Source organism: Rhincodon typus, chromosome 16 (assembly GCF_021869965.1).
Source record: "Rhincodon typus isolate 14 chromosome 16, sRhiTyp1.1, whole genome shotgun sequence".
In the NCBI taxonomy this organism is placed as follows: domain Eukaryota; kingdom Metazoa; phylum Chordata; class Chondrichthyes; order Orectolobiformes; family Rhincodontidae; genus Rhincodon; species Rhincodon typus.
The window spans coordinates 61,398,573-61,413,705 of record NC_063347.1 but is presented as its reverse complement, the minus strand read 5'-3'; the positions used below and the strand labels follow the sequence as shown (position 1 = coordinate 61,413,705).

The window sequence follows — 15,133 nt, the reverse complement described above, 5'->3', positions numbered from 1 at the left end:
GGACAGACCATAAATGCTGGCCCAGCCTTCAACATCCACATCCCATGAGTGAATTTAAAAAATCCAAATAGGGAGAGAGTGTTCTATGAGTTAAACTGCCAAACATTTGCCAAAATGCCACAGGAGGTTTCAAATTGGAGGTGGAGGTGGAGGTGGAGGAGGAGGTGGACGGAAGAGGGGGAGGTGAAAGTGAGGAGAAGTTGGAGGGAGGAGTGGAGGTGGAGGAGGAGAAGAAGAGGGAGATGTGGAGATGGAGGAGGAGCAAGGAGGAGTTGGAGGTGGAGGAGGGAGTAGGAGGAAGAGAGGTGGAAGAAGAAGGAGAGGTGGATGGGGAGGAAATGGAGGAGGAGGATGTGGAGGTCAGAGGAGGTGCAGGGAGAAGGAGGAGATAAAGGGTGGAGGAGGAGTGGAGATGGAGGAGGAGAAGTGGAGGGAGGAAGTGGAGGGGGAGGAGGCGGGGGGGAGGGGGGAGAGAAAAGGTGGAGGGAGGAGGAGGGAGGAGGAGGTGGAGGTGGATGAGGAACTGGAGGTGGAGGGAGGAGGAGGTGGAGGTGGACGAGGAACTGGAGGTGGAGAATAGAGGCATCATTAAGGCCACAGGCCGTTACAGGGAGGGTCACCAGTTGAGGCTTGGGAAAACATGTTGGATGATTTTTGAAGACCATTGATTATCCTGCCCCTTTGTCCCAGGAACTCCTTCACTCAGTAACTACCAGCAGGTTCAAGAAAACATCCCTCCCAGTGTTAATGTATTAAAATGTATACTTCTTTAATATTTCATGTCAAAGATAATCCCGGTTTGGACCTTCATGTGCTTGTCTTATTCCAGACAACGAGTATCTCCCTTTCACTGCAAAATCTGACCACCAACCTCCATTACAATCAATCTTTCTCTTTGTCAGTGGATGCAGATGCCCTGTCATTTGAAGGATTTATAAGACCAGTGTCATCATTCATGTGTCCCTATTAATGTTTGAAAGAGTTCAGATATGAACAGTTCCTGCTGGGGGGCAGGGTCATGAATAATTCAGATTATCTCCAATGGGAGATGCACCCTAGTCATATTACCTTTGGAAAGCTGATGGAGAAAGCACTGCAGCTCCTGATCACTACTGTTGATCCTTGGAGCCAGTGGATCTATTATTGATCCTTTATGTCATAGAATCCCTACAGTGCAGACACAGACCATTCAGCCCACTCAGACAAGCATCTCACCCAGACCTACCCCTCCTCTTTACCCTACCCCTCCTCTTTACCCTATCACTCCCCATGGCGCACCCATCCAGCCTGTACATCCCTAGACACTATGGGGCAATTTAGCATGGCCAATCCACCTAGCCTGCACATCTTTGGACTGTGGGAGGAAACCGGAGCACCCGGAGGAAACCCACGCAGACACGGGGAGAATGTGCAAGCTCCACACAGACAGTCACCCGAGGGTGGAATTGAACCCGGGTCCCTGGCGCTGTGAGGCAGCCGCGCTAACCACTGAGCCACCATGCCGCCCTGACATGTCATGAATCCGTTGACAATCCCACTCCTCTGGACCTGCTCACTGCCATTCCAATCTATCATTGCCCCCGCACACACTGGATCTATTTGTGGATCCATCGCTGATTGCTCGATCTGGTAGATCAGTTGCTCTCCACCCAGGATCTCAGTTACATCTGTTTGGTTTTGAACTGGGGGATGGTTTGTATTGGGGTGGGAGGTCAGTTAGCTGGACTGCTGGTTGTGATGCACACTGATGCCAACAGTGTGGGTTCAGTTCCCATCACCAGCTGCAGTGATCATTCTTCTCAACCTCTCCCCTCACCTGAGGGGTGATGACCCTCAGGTTAAACCAACGTCAGTCATCTCTCTCTCTAACGAGAGAGCAGCCCCATGGTCCAGTAGGACTATGGCAACTTTCCCAAGTGGAGTTCCCTGGAGATCCTTGTTGGGGCTCCCCTGCTGTTCTCAAAATGTGTTAATGATTACGTATGGGACACAATCCTGAACAACGAAGTAGCTGCTGAAATGTCATGTGGAGCTGAGTAAGGTGGTGTACAGGATAGGCCGAAGGGCTAAAAGTGAATGACGGTATTAGACAGCTGCATGACCAAATACATTGTATGGGATGGGGTGAAGGGCTAAAATCATTGATGATACTCAACAAGCTGCATGACCTTGGACGAGTCCTGTGAACATTCCCGTACATGCCGAGGAAGGTACCTGCAGCTTGTTTCTTTTTTTCTTCTGTAGCTGTGTTCTCTGTACGAGACAGTAGTTTTGTCTGCTGTATCTGCTTTCTTTGTGCTGGCTGTTTGTTACACTGTATAAGAGAGAGACAGGGTTTTGTTCCAAGTCATTGGATTTCGCCTCGGCTCGGAATCATGAACAAAGCCAGGAATGGACCTAAACCTCAGGACCAGGCATTGATTGAGGGGTCCCCGACAGGCAGAAGGGCATGAGACTTGTAGCTTTTTCCATTTTCTTTTCCATTTATTCTTACCGCTGCAATCATTATTACTACTTAATAAACATTCATATTTAAGTGAATTGCTGTTGTCGAGTCTTCTCTTAATTATATTTAACCGAATCTGAAAAAAAATCATTTGGATACACATTGTGATCCACGACAGTTGGTATATTTGACAGGAAGATGATGGAGGACAATGTAATGTACAACTTGAAAGAGGTTGCAGGGACGGAGGGTCCTGCAGATATTGTGAAATAATTAGTGGAAGTCCCAGGACTGGTTGACAGCTCAGTTAATACAACAGAGAGAATCCTAGGCTTTATAAACAGTGGACACATGAGAAAGAGGGTGATGTTCAACTGGTTCTGCTTTAACTGCTGTGGCCGCAGCTGCAGTATTGGAGCCAGTTCTAAATCTCAAACTTTACCAATAAGGTGAAAGGCTGCAGAGAGCGCACGAGGGTGCAGAAAATATTCATGAGAATGAATTGAGGGAAAAGGAGCATGTGGATGGATTGGAAAATTTAGGACGGTTTTCCTTGGAGAAGAGATGGTTGAGGGGTGATTTGATCAAGATGTTCAAAATCAGGATGGATCTGGGTTGAGAAACTGCTCCCATTGGAGGAAGGATCAAGAGGTTTCAGGTTGAAGGGGAGTGGGAAAAGAAGCCTCAGAGACGCAATGATAATCCTTTTCACTCAGGAAAGGGTTAGGGTCTGGGATACACCGTCTGAGAGCGTGGGGGGGACACGTTCACTCAGGGAGTGGTTAGGGTCTGGGATACACTGTCTGAGAGTGTGAGGGGGAGGCAGGTTCACTCTAGTCGGGGTGAGGGGATGGAGAATGCTAATGTACTCCCCGGAGCACATTGCTCCTTTGGAGGACCAGCACAGGTAATGATGGGCCGAATACACTCCCACTGTTCATTACATTGCTCCGATTGAATGCAGTGGTTCAGCTGACAGAAAGGGTGGGACAGCAGTGTGTGTGTGCGCCTGGACTTGAAGACAATTTTTTTTGCAGTGAGCAGCGCTCACAGTGTGCTGCATCGTTAATACTGCAGAGGTTAAGTAAGAGCTGACGGCTGCTAAAGCTAAAATGCCCTCGTTTTGCGAAGCTTGCCAATGAATGCACGCTGAGATATTGACTGAGGGGGTGGGGGTGACAGAAATGCAATGCTGTGTAGGGAGGCTGTGGTCTGTGTGTGGGTCCCTGTATGTGCTGCCGTGAACTGCAGCCTAGTCTCTGTCTGCTACAGAAGCGGGGCCTGAGAGAGGCGTAGCCCACGAACCTGCTTCCTTTGCACCTCTGGGATCTGGCCTTCCAGCTGTGTGATTATTTGTGAGCCGCGTTCGCGATGAAACGACCGGAATCCTGTTAAACTGAAGAGGAGCTGCCTGGTGAGCCTGCATGCCTTCCTGCATCAGGCGACAGCGTCTCGGGTCTGCGTTGAAATAACTCTGCTGGTGAGTTTCTTCGGCTGCTGTGTCTGTGCTACAGTGCCCCTTTTGTACACAGACTGACTCCCCCCGCCCCAGCATTGCGAGGGATCTCTCATCTAGATTAGCAGCACAAGCTTCCATCAGCTGGGAGGTGAGATTCAATCAGGCGTTTAATTACAAAGATGTTCACAGTGCATTGCATTGTCAGCTCTCCTACCCCCTCCCCCAGCTGGCTCTGACTCCCGATGGAGTCTTAAATGTCCAGGGGTGCTGTCCCACCTGACCTGGACTCCACTGTCTCTGCTAACAGAGGGGTAGTGACCCAGGGTCTGTTTACCAGTTTCCCCATTCAGTGACTGGAGCATACAGAAATTGACAGTGGTCAGTCATTTCCACCCTAGGCCCTCCCCTTCCCTTCCTTCCAAGAGGTGAATCTTGCTCTGTACTGCCTCTGATGAGGTATGTGCGTCTCTTCCTATCCATATGTGGGGTAATGTTGGTCTGTCAGCCCAATCTTATAGATCAACCCAAGGGCATGCGAGTAATATCGAGAGTGAAAACTCAATGCAGACTGCAGTTTGAAGTTAGGAACATACAGACCAAGGCATAAATTAGGACTGGATGATCATTTAGGTGGAGACGGTGAGCAATGGAATGGGGAAAGGGCAGGTGATTGCGACGAGCCAAGAAAGAGCCAGCACAGGCATGATGGACCAAATAGCCTCCTTTGGCACCATAACACTTCTGTGATTCTGTGGGGACTAGGCCACTCGGCCCGTCGATCCTGCTCTGCCATTCAACAAGATCCTGATCTGATTACTCCACCTTCCCACTTACACCCCCCCCCCAGTAACCTTTCGCCCCTCCAGTTGCTTATTGAGAATCGATCCACCTCTGCCTCAAAAAAATTGAAAGAGTCCGACCCATCAGCTTTTCAGGAAAGGACATTGAAAGTCTGGTGACCTTCTAAGAAAAAGCAAAACATTTCTCTTCCTCTCTGTCTTAAATGGATGACTCCTGATTTTAAACGGTGACCCCTAGTTCCAGAAACTCCCATAAAAGGAAACATCCTTTCCATATTCACCTGGTCAAAATTCCTTTTATGTTTCAACCAAATCTCCCCTGACTCTTCTAAACTCCATAGAATACAGGCCTAGACTGCCAACCCTTCCTCATAACACAACCCACCCATTCCAGGTATTAGTCAAGCAAACCTTCTCTATTTCCAATGTATTAACATCCTTCCATACATACAGTGACCAGTACTGTACAGAGTACTCTAGATGTGGTCTCACCAATGCCCTGTACAACTGAAGCATATCCTCCCTACACTTGTATTCAATTCCCCTCACATTAAGACATAATATTTCATGAGCTTTCCTGATTACTTGCTGGACCTGCATACTAACCTTCTGTGATTCATGCACCAGCTCACCCACATCTCTCTGCATCTCAGAGCTCCGCAGCCTCTCATTATTTAGGTAATTACTCTTTCATTCATTCTGCCAAAATGGACAATTTCACACTTTCCCTTATTGTACTCCATTTGCAAGATCTTTGTCCAGTGACTTAACCTATTTATATCTCTTTGTAGGCTCCTCATGTCCTCTTCACAACTCACTTTTCTATCTATCCTCATGTCATCAATAAATTTAGCTTCTGTGCCTTCAATCTCTTCGTCCAAGTCATTTATAGAAATAGGAAAAAGTGGAGGCCACAGCACTGATTGCACTTTGTTGACAAGACAATTACCTATTTATACCTCCTCTCTGTTTCCCATTAACCAATCAATCTTCCAACTGTGCCAATTGGTTACCCCTTACACTCCCAGAACAAATGCCGACAGAAAATGTAAATGCAGCACATCCACTGGTTCCCCTTTATCCGCAGCAGCTTTACTCCCTTAAAAGACTCCAGTAGATTGGAGAAACATCATTTCCCTTTCACAAAGCCATGTTGGCTCTGCCTAATTATCCTAAACTTCGCTTAGTGGTTGTTAAAATATTTTTAATGATAGTTTCCAACGTTTCCCCTATGACAGATGTTAAACTTCTGTATCCCTCCCTTTTTGACTGAATGAGAGACATTAGCTATTTTCCAATCTAAAGGAACCTTTACTGAATCTAATGAGTTTTAGAAAATTTTATCTTATGCATCAATGATCTCACTAGCTACTTCCTTTCAGACTCTGGGATGAGCCACGTGTCAACAATACACTCCCTGCCCACTTCTCACCCACTTTTCCTGAGTTTTTCCCTCTCTTCCCCTGAGTTTTTCCCTCTCTTCCATTTCCCGATTTGTGGAATCATTTAGTACGGAAGAGGCCCTTTGGCCCATCAAGTCTGTACTGCCAAAGCTACACTACTACATATGCTAGTCCCACTTTCCAACACTAGGTCCACATCCATGTACTTATTAAAGCTTGTGAGGTTTCCAGCCTCAACCCTCCCAGGCAGGGCATTCCAGACACCCACCACCCTCGGGGTGCAAAAGGTTTTTCCCAAATCCTCTCCAAACCTTCTGTTTTTCAGTTTACAATTATACCCCCTTACTATTGACCCTTCAACTAAGGGGAACAGCTGCTTTCTAGTCACCCTGTCCATGTCCCTCATAATTTTATATGCTTTTGTATACTCTGCTTCAAAGAAAACAACCTGAGCTTATCCAGCCTTTCTTCATTGCTGAACTGCTCCCTCCCAAGCAACATCGTGCTGAATCTCCTCTGTACCCCCTCCAGTGCAAGCACATCCTTCCTATAGTGTGGTAACCAGAACTGCACGCAGTTCTCTAGCTGTGGCCTAAAAAAAGTTCTGCACAGCTCCAATGTGACCTCCCTGCTCTTATAATCCATGCCTTGACTGATTGAGGCAAGTGTCCTGTATATCTTCTTAACTACCTTGTTAACCTGTTCTACTGCCTTCAAGAATATGTTCACAAACACCCCAGATCGCTCTGCTCCTCTGAGCTCCTTAGTGTCCTGCCATTCTGCTTCTGGGGTGTTATTTTGTGCCATTTATAGTGAAAACTAATGTAAAATACCTGTTCAATTCAATTCATCTACCATTTGCTTTTCACATTTTAATTCTCCAGTCTGACATTCCGTAAGAACAACACCCACTTTGTGAACTACTTTTTTTTTAGGTAGAAACTCTTGGAAAGTTTTTGATTTGCAGTCATCTTTCATAGAGAGAAAATTTTTAAAAAAACAGCCACGGCCAACTAAAGCATAAAACTAAAAGAAAGGGCTTACAAAAATGCAAAAAGTAGCACAGATCCTAAGGAAGATACAAGAACCAGCAAAGGGCCACAAAACAGCTTATAAGAGTTACAATTAAAGTGATTATGAAAGGAAACTTGCCAGGCATGTCAAAATGAATAAGAAGAAATGTTATAGCTACGTCAAGGGAAAGTGGGTAGACAGGAGCAATGCTGCCTCTCTAAAGACTGAAAGTGGGGATATTGACAGTGATGTTGGGGAAATGGCAGGCATGCTGAATAATTACTTTGCCTCAGTATTTACAGTAGTAAAGGAGGATAGTTTGGTAGAAGTCCTGTTAATAGTGGATCGGAAAGAGGGACTGAATAAAATTAACATAAGCAAAATGTCAGTAATGAGGAAATTAGTGGAATTAAAGAGTGACAAATCCCCGGGACCTGACCATTTCCATCTGAGGATGTTAAAGGAAGTAGGGGAGCACATTGTAGATGTCCTAAGTATAATTATTCAAAATTCCTTAGATACAGGAGTCATCCGTCTGGATTGGAAAATTGCGCATAGCACTCAGCTTTTTAAGAAAGGTGAGACAGCAAAACCAGGGAATTAAAGAGCAATTAGCATAACACCTGTCGTGGGGGAGTCATTGAAATCTATTATCAAGGATGGGGTAACTGAACAGCTTGGAAGTATTCAGTTAATCTGGGAGAGCCAGCATGGATTCATGACAGGTAGGTCAAGCCTGACAAACCTCATTGAATTTTTTTGAAGAAGTGAGGAACGAAGTGGACAGGGGAATGTTTAAGAATGTCGTTTATGTGGACTTCCAGAAGGAATTTGACAGGGTCCCACATAAGAGAAGTAACCAAGGTAGAAACCCGCTGAATTGAGGGCAAGTTACTGACGTGGCTGGGAAAAGGGCATGTGACAAAAAGTAGGGATAATGGGTAGGTACTCAAATTGGCAGGATGTGACCAGTGGTGTCTCAAGAGGACCTGTGTTAGGGCCTCAATTATTCACATTATTTATTAATGACTTGGATAATGGCATAGAAACTCATAAATCCAAATTTGCTGATGACGCAAAGTAATGCAGCATTGTGGACAGTGAAGATGATAGTATAGAATTACTGAGGGATATTGATGGAATAAGTGATCAGGCAAAACTGTGGCAGATGAATTTCAATACAAGTAAATGTGAGGTTAGCCATCTTGGACCAAAAAGGATAGCTCAGGGTACTTTCTAGATGGTTTGAAGTTCACTACAGTGGATTCTCTCATAATGTAATATTTCCCTCTTCATCAATCTTTTGTCATTGTTTGTTGTTGTTTATATTCTATCCAATCTTCTGACCTGTCGCCTGTCTTTGTGCGCTGATATGCTTTCTTCCTAAGTTTACATGGAAATAGAGTAGGCCATTCGGCCCTTGCCTGCTCTGCTATTCAATATGATCATGGCCGCTCATCCAACTCAGTCTCCTGTTCCTGCTTTCTCCCAATAACCTTTGAACCTAAAACAGAATGTTGGAATAGCATGTCTTCATGAAGATCAGATCATGCCTGACAATTATTCGAATATTTTAAAGAAACAACAAGCAGGATAGATAAAGAAGTAACATTGGATGTAATATATTTGGATTTTCAGAAGGCATTTGATAGGGGAGGACGAAGTCAGGCTGAAGAATGGAAAACTTCCCATATTCGGTTACTTAATAAGATGGTGTTGGAGGTACTGTACAAGCATTGATTAAGGATTGGTTAACTTATAGAAGACAGAATGTTGGGATAAGGAAGCTTTTTCAGGATAGCAACCTGTAACCAGTGGAATGCTACAGTGATCAGTTCTACAAATATTTACAATAGATATTAATAACTTGCAAGGGCAAAGTGAATGTACTGTACTGTACTGATGACCCAAAGATAGTTGGGATGGTAAATGGTGAGGATGACACACAGTCTCTGTAGATGCATATGGACAGGTTAAGTGAGTGAGCGAAATAACATTGAAATCCTTTGCCAACTTCAGTGCTTCCTCTAAGTGATGTCCAACATGGAGGAATATTGATCCATCACCTCTTCATGGGGTGGAAATCAATGTTGAGGACTCCCAGGGCACCTCCCTCTGATGTTGGGAGGGCTGTTTCATAGTCTAGTCAAAACAACAGTCAGCATTCCATTCTAGACAGTCACAGAGTAATACAACACGGAAACAGACCCTTCGGTCCAACTCGTCCATGCTGACCAGGTTCCATCACACAATTTAACTTTCCCGTTGCCAAGCTGGGATTTGAAGCTCTGGATCTGGGAACTGAAATGAAATGGCATGGAGTGAAGTTGATGCGTGCATCTGCTATTTTTTTGCCTCTGCACAATGTCCCATGAGGATTGGGAGTTTTTCCATTCCTCATCCTGACTCTGTCCTCTCCGCAGTACGTCCTGGCTCAGCTGCTCTCCGCTGCTACCATTCCCTCTGCCATCAATGCAAATTGTTGTGTATTCCTGCTCTGCTCTCTGTATCATCTGGCAAAGGAGCTACTTCAGAATTGTGCAGCATCAAAGTCGAGAAAGAAAGACTCAGACCAGCCTCTGTCAGGGTGAAAGATTGTATTGTTTGCCCAAGCTTTGAGTGTCAAATCAATCTGCCAGATACTCGGGTTTACTGAATTTGTGCAGAGTTTTGTTAAATACCTTTGTCATAAAAGTCCTAACGGAGCCCTTAATTAATGTGCACTTTTCTGATTTATTGATGTCAGTTTAAATTTAAACCTGCAGCTTTTCCTTGGCCAGCTACTTTAATTCCCTGGTGCGAGCCAGCACGATCTGTCCTTTTTGCAAATAGTGTGTGCTTCAGGGCTGAGCAGTGTCCCCAGATCAGTCTGCCGTCTTCCCATGACCCACAGGACTGCGAGCAAAGAGTAACTGAAGTGATTCTACATGTGAACCAGAAACCTACCTCTGTCATCCAATCCAAGAAGTGGGGAAGAACACCCAAAGAGAAATTCAGCCTTAACATCAAGCAGTGAGCAATGGACTTCAGGGGCTCGTAGGTACCAAACGATGTGGAGGGAAAGTTCATGCAAAACAAAGCCGAAAGACCACTGTGAAGCATTTCAGAAACACAGAAGTATTAGATCAGTAGACTTCCGAGCGCTGCCCCTATCCCAGTATGCCTGGGGGCAAGGGCTTTGTCAGACTGTGCGTTGTTTAATTGCAATTAGTTCCACCTGCAAACCCATTGGAATACAGTGGTATCTTTCCAGGACTTAATGCAGAAGTCTCAAAACATTTTTTTAAAAAAAAGCCAAACTTATCCTTACCACGAGCTACCATTTTGCCTGTGTGAGAATTCCCACTGGTGAGAATTCCAACCAATCTACGACAAGGAGTGGAACAAGTTGCTCACCCTGTCCCTGGATGTTGTTTGTGGATTTGGTGATAATAATGAAGCAGTGAGAGACCAGGTTAATGAACTAAACAGTGATCCAGCCCTGCTTGTCAGCATTCACTTGGCTATCAGCCCTCCTTTTGGAGATGAACCTCTCTGATTTGGATTGTTCAGTGTTCAGGACCAGTCAGGTTTATTCAGGGAGGTATGGTGTTACCTTCTGCGATTGCCCACTCTGCACGGGGCGGGGTCTGTCTCCTGGAGGGCTCACAATAGCTTCCCACATAGTCAAAGAGCCTCCTCACCAACTCCAATAATCTCTCCGACTGGTCAATGAAATTGTGCAGAAAAAGAAAACGTTTTCAAGCCTCTATAGTATCTCTGCCTCGGGCAATATGTCTCAGAGATGAACCCTTAATTCCTGAGCTCTCCACTTTAACTCAAGAGGATTTAACAACCCACTAGACAGAACTCTGTACTGGTGATTAATAATCAGGACTAGCCAGTGAGTAAGGGGCCAGCGATGAGCTGGACGTGTTGGTCTCTTTGTACTATGGTGTTAATTTAGCGTCAGAATAGCAGAAACTGATTGCTGTATAGAAGGCCATTCAACCCATAGTGTCCATTGGCAGGAGTCCTTTCTACAAGACGACTTCGAAAAGTTGTACTGGACTTGAAGCATTAACCCTTTTTTTTGACCAGCATGGACACAATAGGCTGAAGGGTCTTTTCCTGTGTCGTAGGTTTCCATGCCTTGATAAGTTGCTGCCAGAGCAGCTGCATTTCTCCAGCGCTTTCAGTTTTCAGTGTCAGATTTCCAGTGCTTTTGCTGTATGAGTTAGAGGCAGGTCAAGATTCCTGCATACTCTCAATCTGAATCCATCGCTTATGCTGATTGCTGTATCGGATCTAATGGCTTAAATCTCACCTGCACTAATTTAGGGAAACCTCATGTATTTGAGTGACCCACTTAGCACTGCCTGTGACTGGATAGTATAGCTGTACAATCCAGTTTCTGCAGCCTCAAATAGACCATGGTCTTTGCAGAGAGACTTTTCATCATTTGCTAAGTGAAGACAACCAGAAAATAAAACTAAAGGGTAAAGAGGCAATGGAGGGAATTTACAATGAGGTGCATGAAACACCTTCATAGATACCTTGCAAAGAGCATTCACTTTCTATTGAACTGATCAACTGATGTATGTATCTGAACCAGGTACCTTCAGGTTAATGAGGGGTATTGGCTGAGTGGTAGGAGACAGAGGGTAGTTGTAGAAAGCTGTTTGTGTGACTGGAGCCCTGGGTACAACGATGTACCGCAGGGATCAGTCCCTTACTGTTGGTGATATTCATTAATGATGGAGATGAGAATGGGGGGGGGGATGACAAGTGGGTTTGCAGGCAACACAAAGATTGGCCAGGTGGGTTGTCAATGAGGAGGAAGGCCTTAGGTTTCGGGAGGATGTAAAGGGATTGCTCGGATAGGCGGTTCAGTGGCAGCTGGAATTTAAACCTGATAAACGTGAGCTGACGCACTTTGGAAAAAGAAACAAGACAAGGGAGTACTCAATGAATGGCAGGACACTGGGAATCTCAGAGGAACAGAGGGATCTTGGCGTGCCAGTCCACAGAATGTGGCTGGACAGATTAGACATACGGGATACTGGATTTTGTCAGTCGAGACATTGCTTATAAGAGCAGTTGGTTGGAGTTGGAGTTGTACAGGACTTTGGTTATGCTACAGCTGGAGTTACTGTGTGCAGTTCTGGTCACCACACTATAGGATGGATGTGATTGCACTGGAGGGGGTACAAAGGGGTGTGAGATGGTGGCGGAGTAGGATGCTGGAGCTTGTCTACTCCGCCTGTTTGTGTTTTTCTCTCTTTGTTTCTGGTTTGTGTTTTTCTTGCTCTCTTCTTTCTTCTTGGTGATGTCCAGAACACCTGGTGTCAGCGCAGACTCAGTCTCCTGATGTCAGCGTGATTCAGTCTCCTGGTGTCAGCGTGGGTTCAGGCTCTTGGCCTCAGCGCAGACCTGGCCAGACATTCTCCCGGCCTGACGTGGCAGCCTCCCGGCCTGGATTAGCGGCGTCCCGGCCTGGGTTAGCGGTCTCTCGGCCTGGGTTAGCGGTCTCCCAGTCTGACGTGCCGGTCTCCCGGCCTGGGTTAGCGGTCTCTCGGCCTGGGTTAGCAGTCTCCCAGTCTGACGTGCCGGTCTCCCGGCCTGGGCTGGTGGTCTCCCGGCCCAGCATGGTTGTCTAACGGCGACCTATGGTGGTTTCTCGGCCTGGCATGGAGTTCAGTTGGCAGCTGGTAGCAGTGTTTCGACCCGGCCTGGACCTCCAGTCTTGAGGTGAATCCAGAGCGGTCTCCTGGTCTCGAGGTGAAGCCCAGTGCATCCTGGAGTCAAGGCTCGGCTTGGGTACCTGTGTGGATTGGGTTGGAAGGACTGTTGTTCTGAACTTTTTATTTGTTTATTTCCTAATATACTCCTACGATCTGTAACACTGGACTTCTTATCGCTTTGTTTTTCTATTTTGTTTCCCCCTAAGAACTTGTCCTGTAGAATTTGTACCTGGGTATCTTGCACCTAAGATGGCACTGTGAGTGGTGAATTGTAAACTTTTCACTGTACTGATGTGAGTACATGTGACAGTGAAGCTAATTCAATTCAGGATATTGCCTGGGATGGAACATTTCAGCGATGGAGAACTGCTGGGTAAGTTCAGGTTGTTTACTTTGGAGCAGAGAATGTTGAGTGGGGGCCTGATAGAGGTGTGTAAGATTATGAGGGGCATGGACAGGGTGGATAGAAAGCAGCTATTCCTCTTGTTCAAAGGGTCAACAATAAAGGGGCATAATTTCAAAGTGGAACACAGGAGGTTTACAGGGGATTTGAGGAAAGCCTTTTCCCCAGAGGATGGTGGGAGTCTTGGATACACTACCTGGGAGGGATTTTGAGGTGGGAAACCTCACAAGCTTTTAAAGAATACTTGAATAAGCTCTTGAAGTGTTTTAACATTCAAGGCTATGGGCCTAGAATGAGAAATTGGGACGACTGTAGATTTGGTGTAGTTTTGGCAGTACAGTCTCAGTAGGCCGAAGGGCCTATTTGCTCTGTATAATTCTGTGAACTGTTACTCAGTCTCCCCTTTAACTAAGGGTTGGACCCTGGTTCAAAGGAAGGTACAAATGCTTGTCGACTGCTGGTCAGCGTTTTCATTTTGTCGCCTTGGTTTGAATCAGGTCTGACCTCCTTTAATTTCCCAAAAATCATTGCAGTTATTGTCAAAACAAAGCCCAATTTCATAAATCATTGAATTGAATTGTAGCATTAATGACACCAAAATCTTAGGCCTTTTGAGAGTCTGAAGGTTCGAAAGGATCCGCTGTGACATGGGACCAGTGGCATTTTGGTGAGACCAACCAGGGCAGGACTTAAACAGTTAATGGCAGGGCCCTGGGGAGTGTTGTTGAACAGAGAGACCTAGGGGTGCAGCTGCTTGGATACCTGAAAGTGGCATCACAGGTAGATAGGGTGGTGAAGAAGGCATTTGGCACGCTTGCTGTCATCGGTGGGAGCATTGAGTATAGGAGTTGGGACGCCATGTTGCTGCTGTGAGGCCATTTTTAGAACACTGCGTAAGATTCTGGTCACCCTGTTATAGGGAGGATGTTGTTAAACTAGAAAGGAGAAAAACATTGCAAAGATGTTGCCATGACTGGAGGGTTTGAGTTATAATGGGAGACTGGATACATTAGGACTATTTTCCTTGGAGCACAGGAGGCTTAGGGATGACCTTATAGAGATTTACAAAATCATGAGGAGCATAGATAAGGTGAATAGCCACAAAGTCTTTTCACTAGAGTAGAGGAATCCAAAACTGGAAGGCATAGATTTAAGGTGAGAGGAGAAAGATTTAAAAGGGACCTGAGGGGACAACATTTTCACACAGAGGAGTGGTGCGTGTATGGAGTGAGCTGCCAGAGGAAGTGGTAGAAGTGGGTACAATTAACAACATTTAAAAGACATTTGGATAGGTACATGGGTAGGAAAGGTTTGAAGCGATATGGGCCAAATGCAGGTAAATGGGACTAGTTCAGTTCAGTTTAGATAACCTGGTCAGCATGGATGAGTTGGGCCAAAGGGCCTGCTTCCGTTCTGTACAGTTCTATGACATTGCTTCCAAGCTGGAGCTTTCACTGTTGACCATCAGGATCATACGCTGCAGACAATGATTTTACTTTGGAGAAAGCAGTTTTGTACAGTGCGGTACCATTCTACACAGTGACTATCAATGCACTTGAAAGGATTCAGCAAAAACTGACCCCCTGTGAGGCTTTATGAGGAGCAAATGAAGAGAAACTCAAAACATCTTGTTTCCACTGTTGAAGAGAGCAGGAGCTCTCTGTTACAGGAAATTGCTTTCGGGATTTGCTGCAGTGCATTCGTTAGGCTGATTTATGGTTCAGATGCGATATCAAAGCTGTCGAGTCCACCAGTTCTCTGCTGCACGTTGTCAGCTCTAACTTTTACCACAAAACCACTCCCATTTCACCGAGCCTGAGTCAGCCTGCTGATGGTGGGGGTGGTTGGGGGGTGGGGGAGGTGGAGGTTGGGGGGTGTGAGGCGG

At 45.8% G+C, this 15,133-nt stretch overlaps 1 protein-coding gene across 1 annotated transcript in view; it reads left to right on the top strand.

Moving 5' to 3' along the window:
* Nucleotides 1–3,505: 3,505 nt before the first annotated feature.
* LOC109922706 (cyclin-dependent kinase 16-like) overlaps nucleotides 3,506–15,133 on the top strand; it is an 83,126-nt gene continuing 71,498 nt past the window's right edge. Inside the window, exon 1 of the mRNA XM_048606250.1 lies at nucleotides 3,506–3,926. The gene's annotated coding sequence lies outside the window, so the exon portion shown is untranslated. The remainder of the gene's footprint in view (nucleotides 3,927–15,133) is intronic.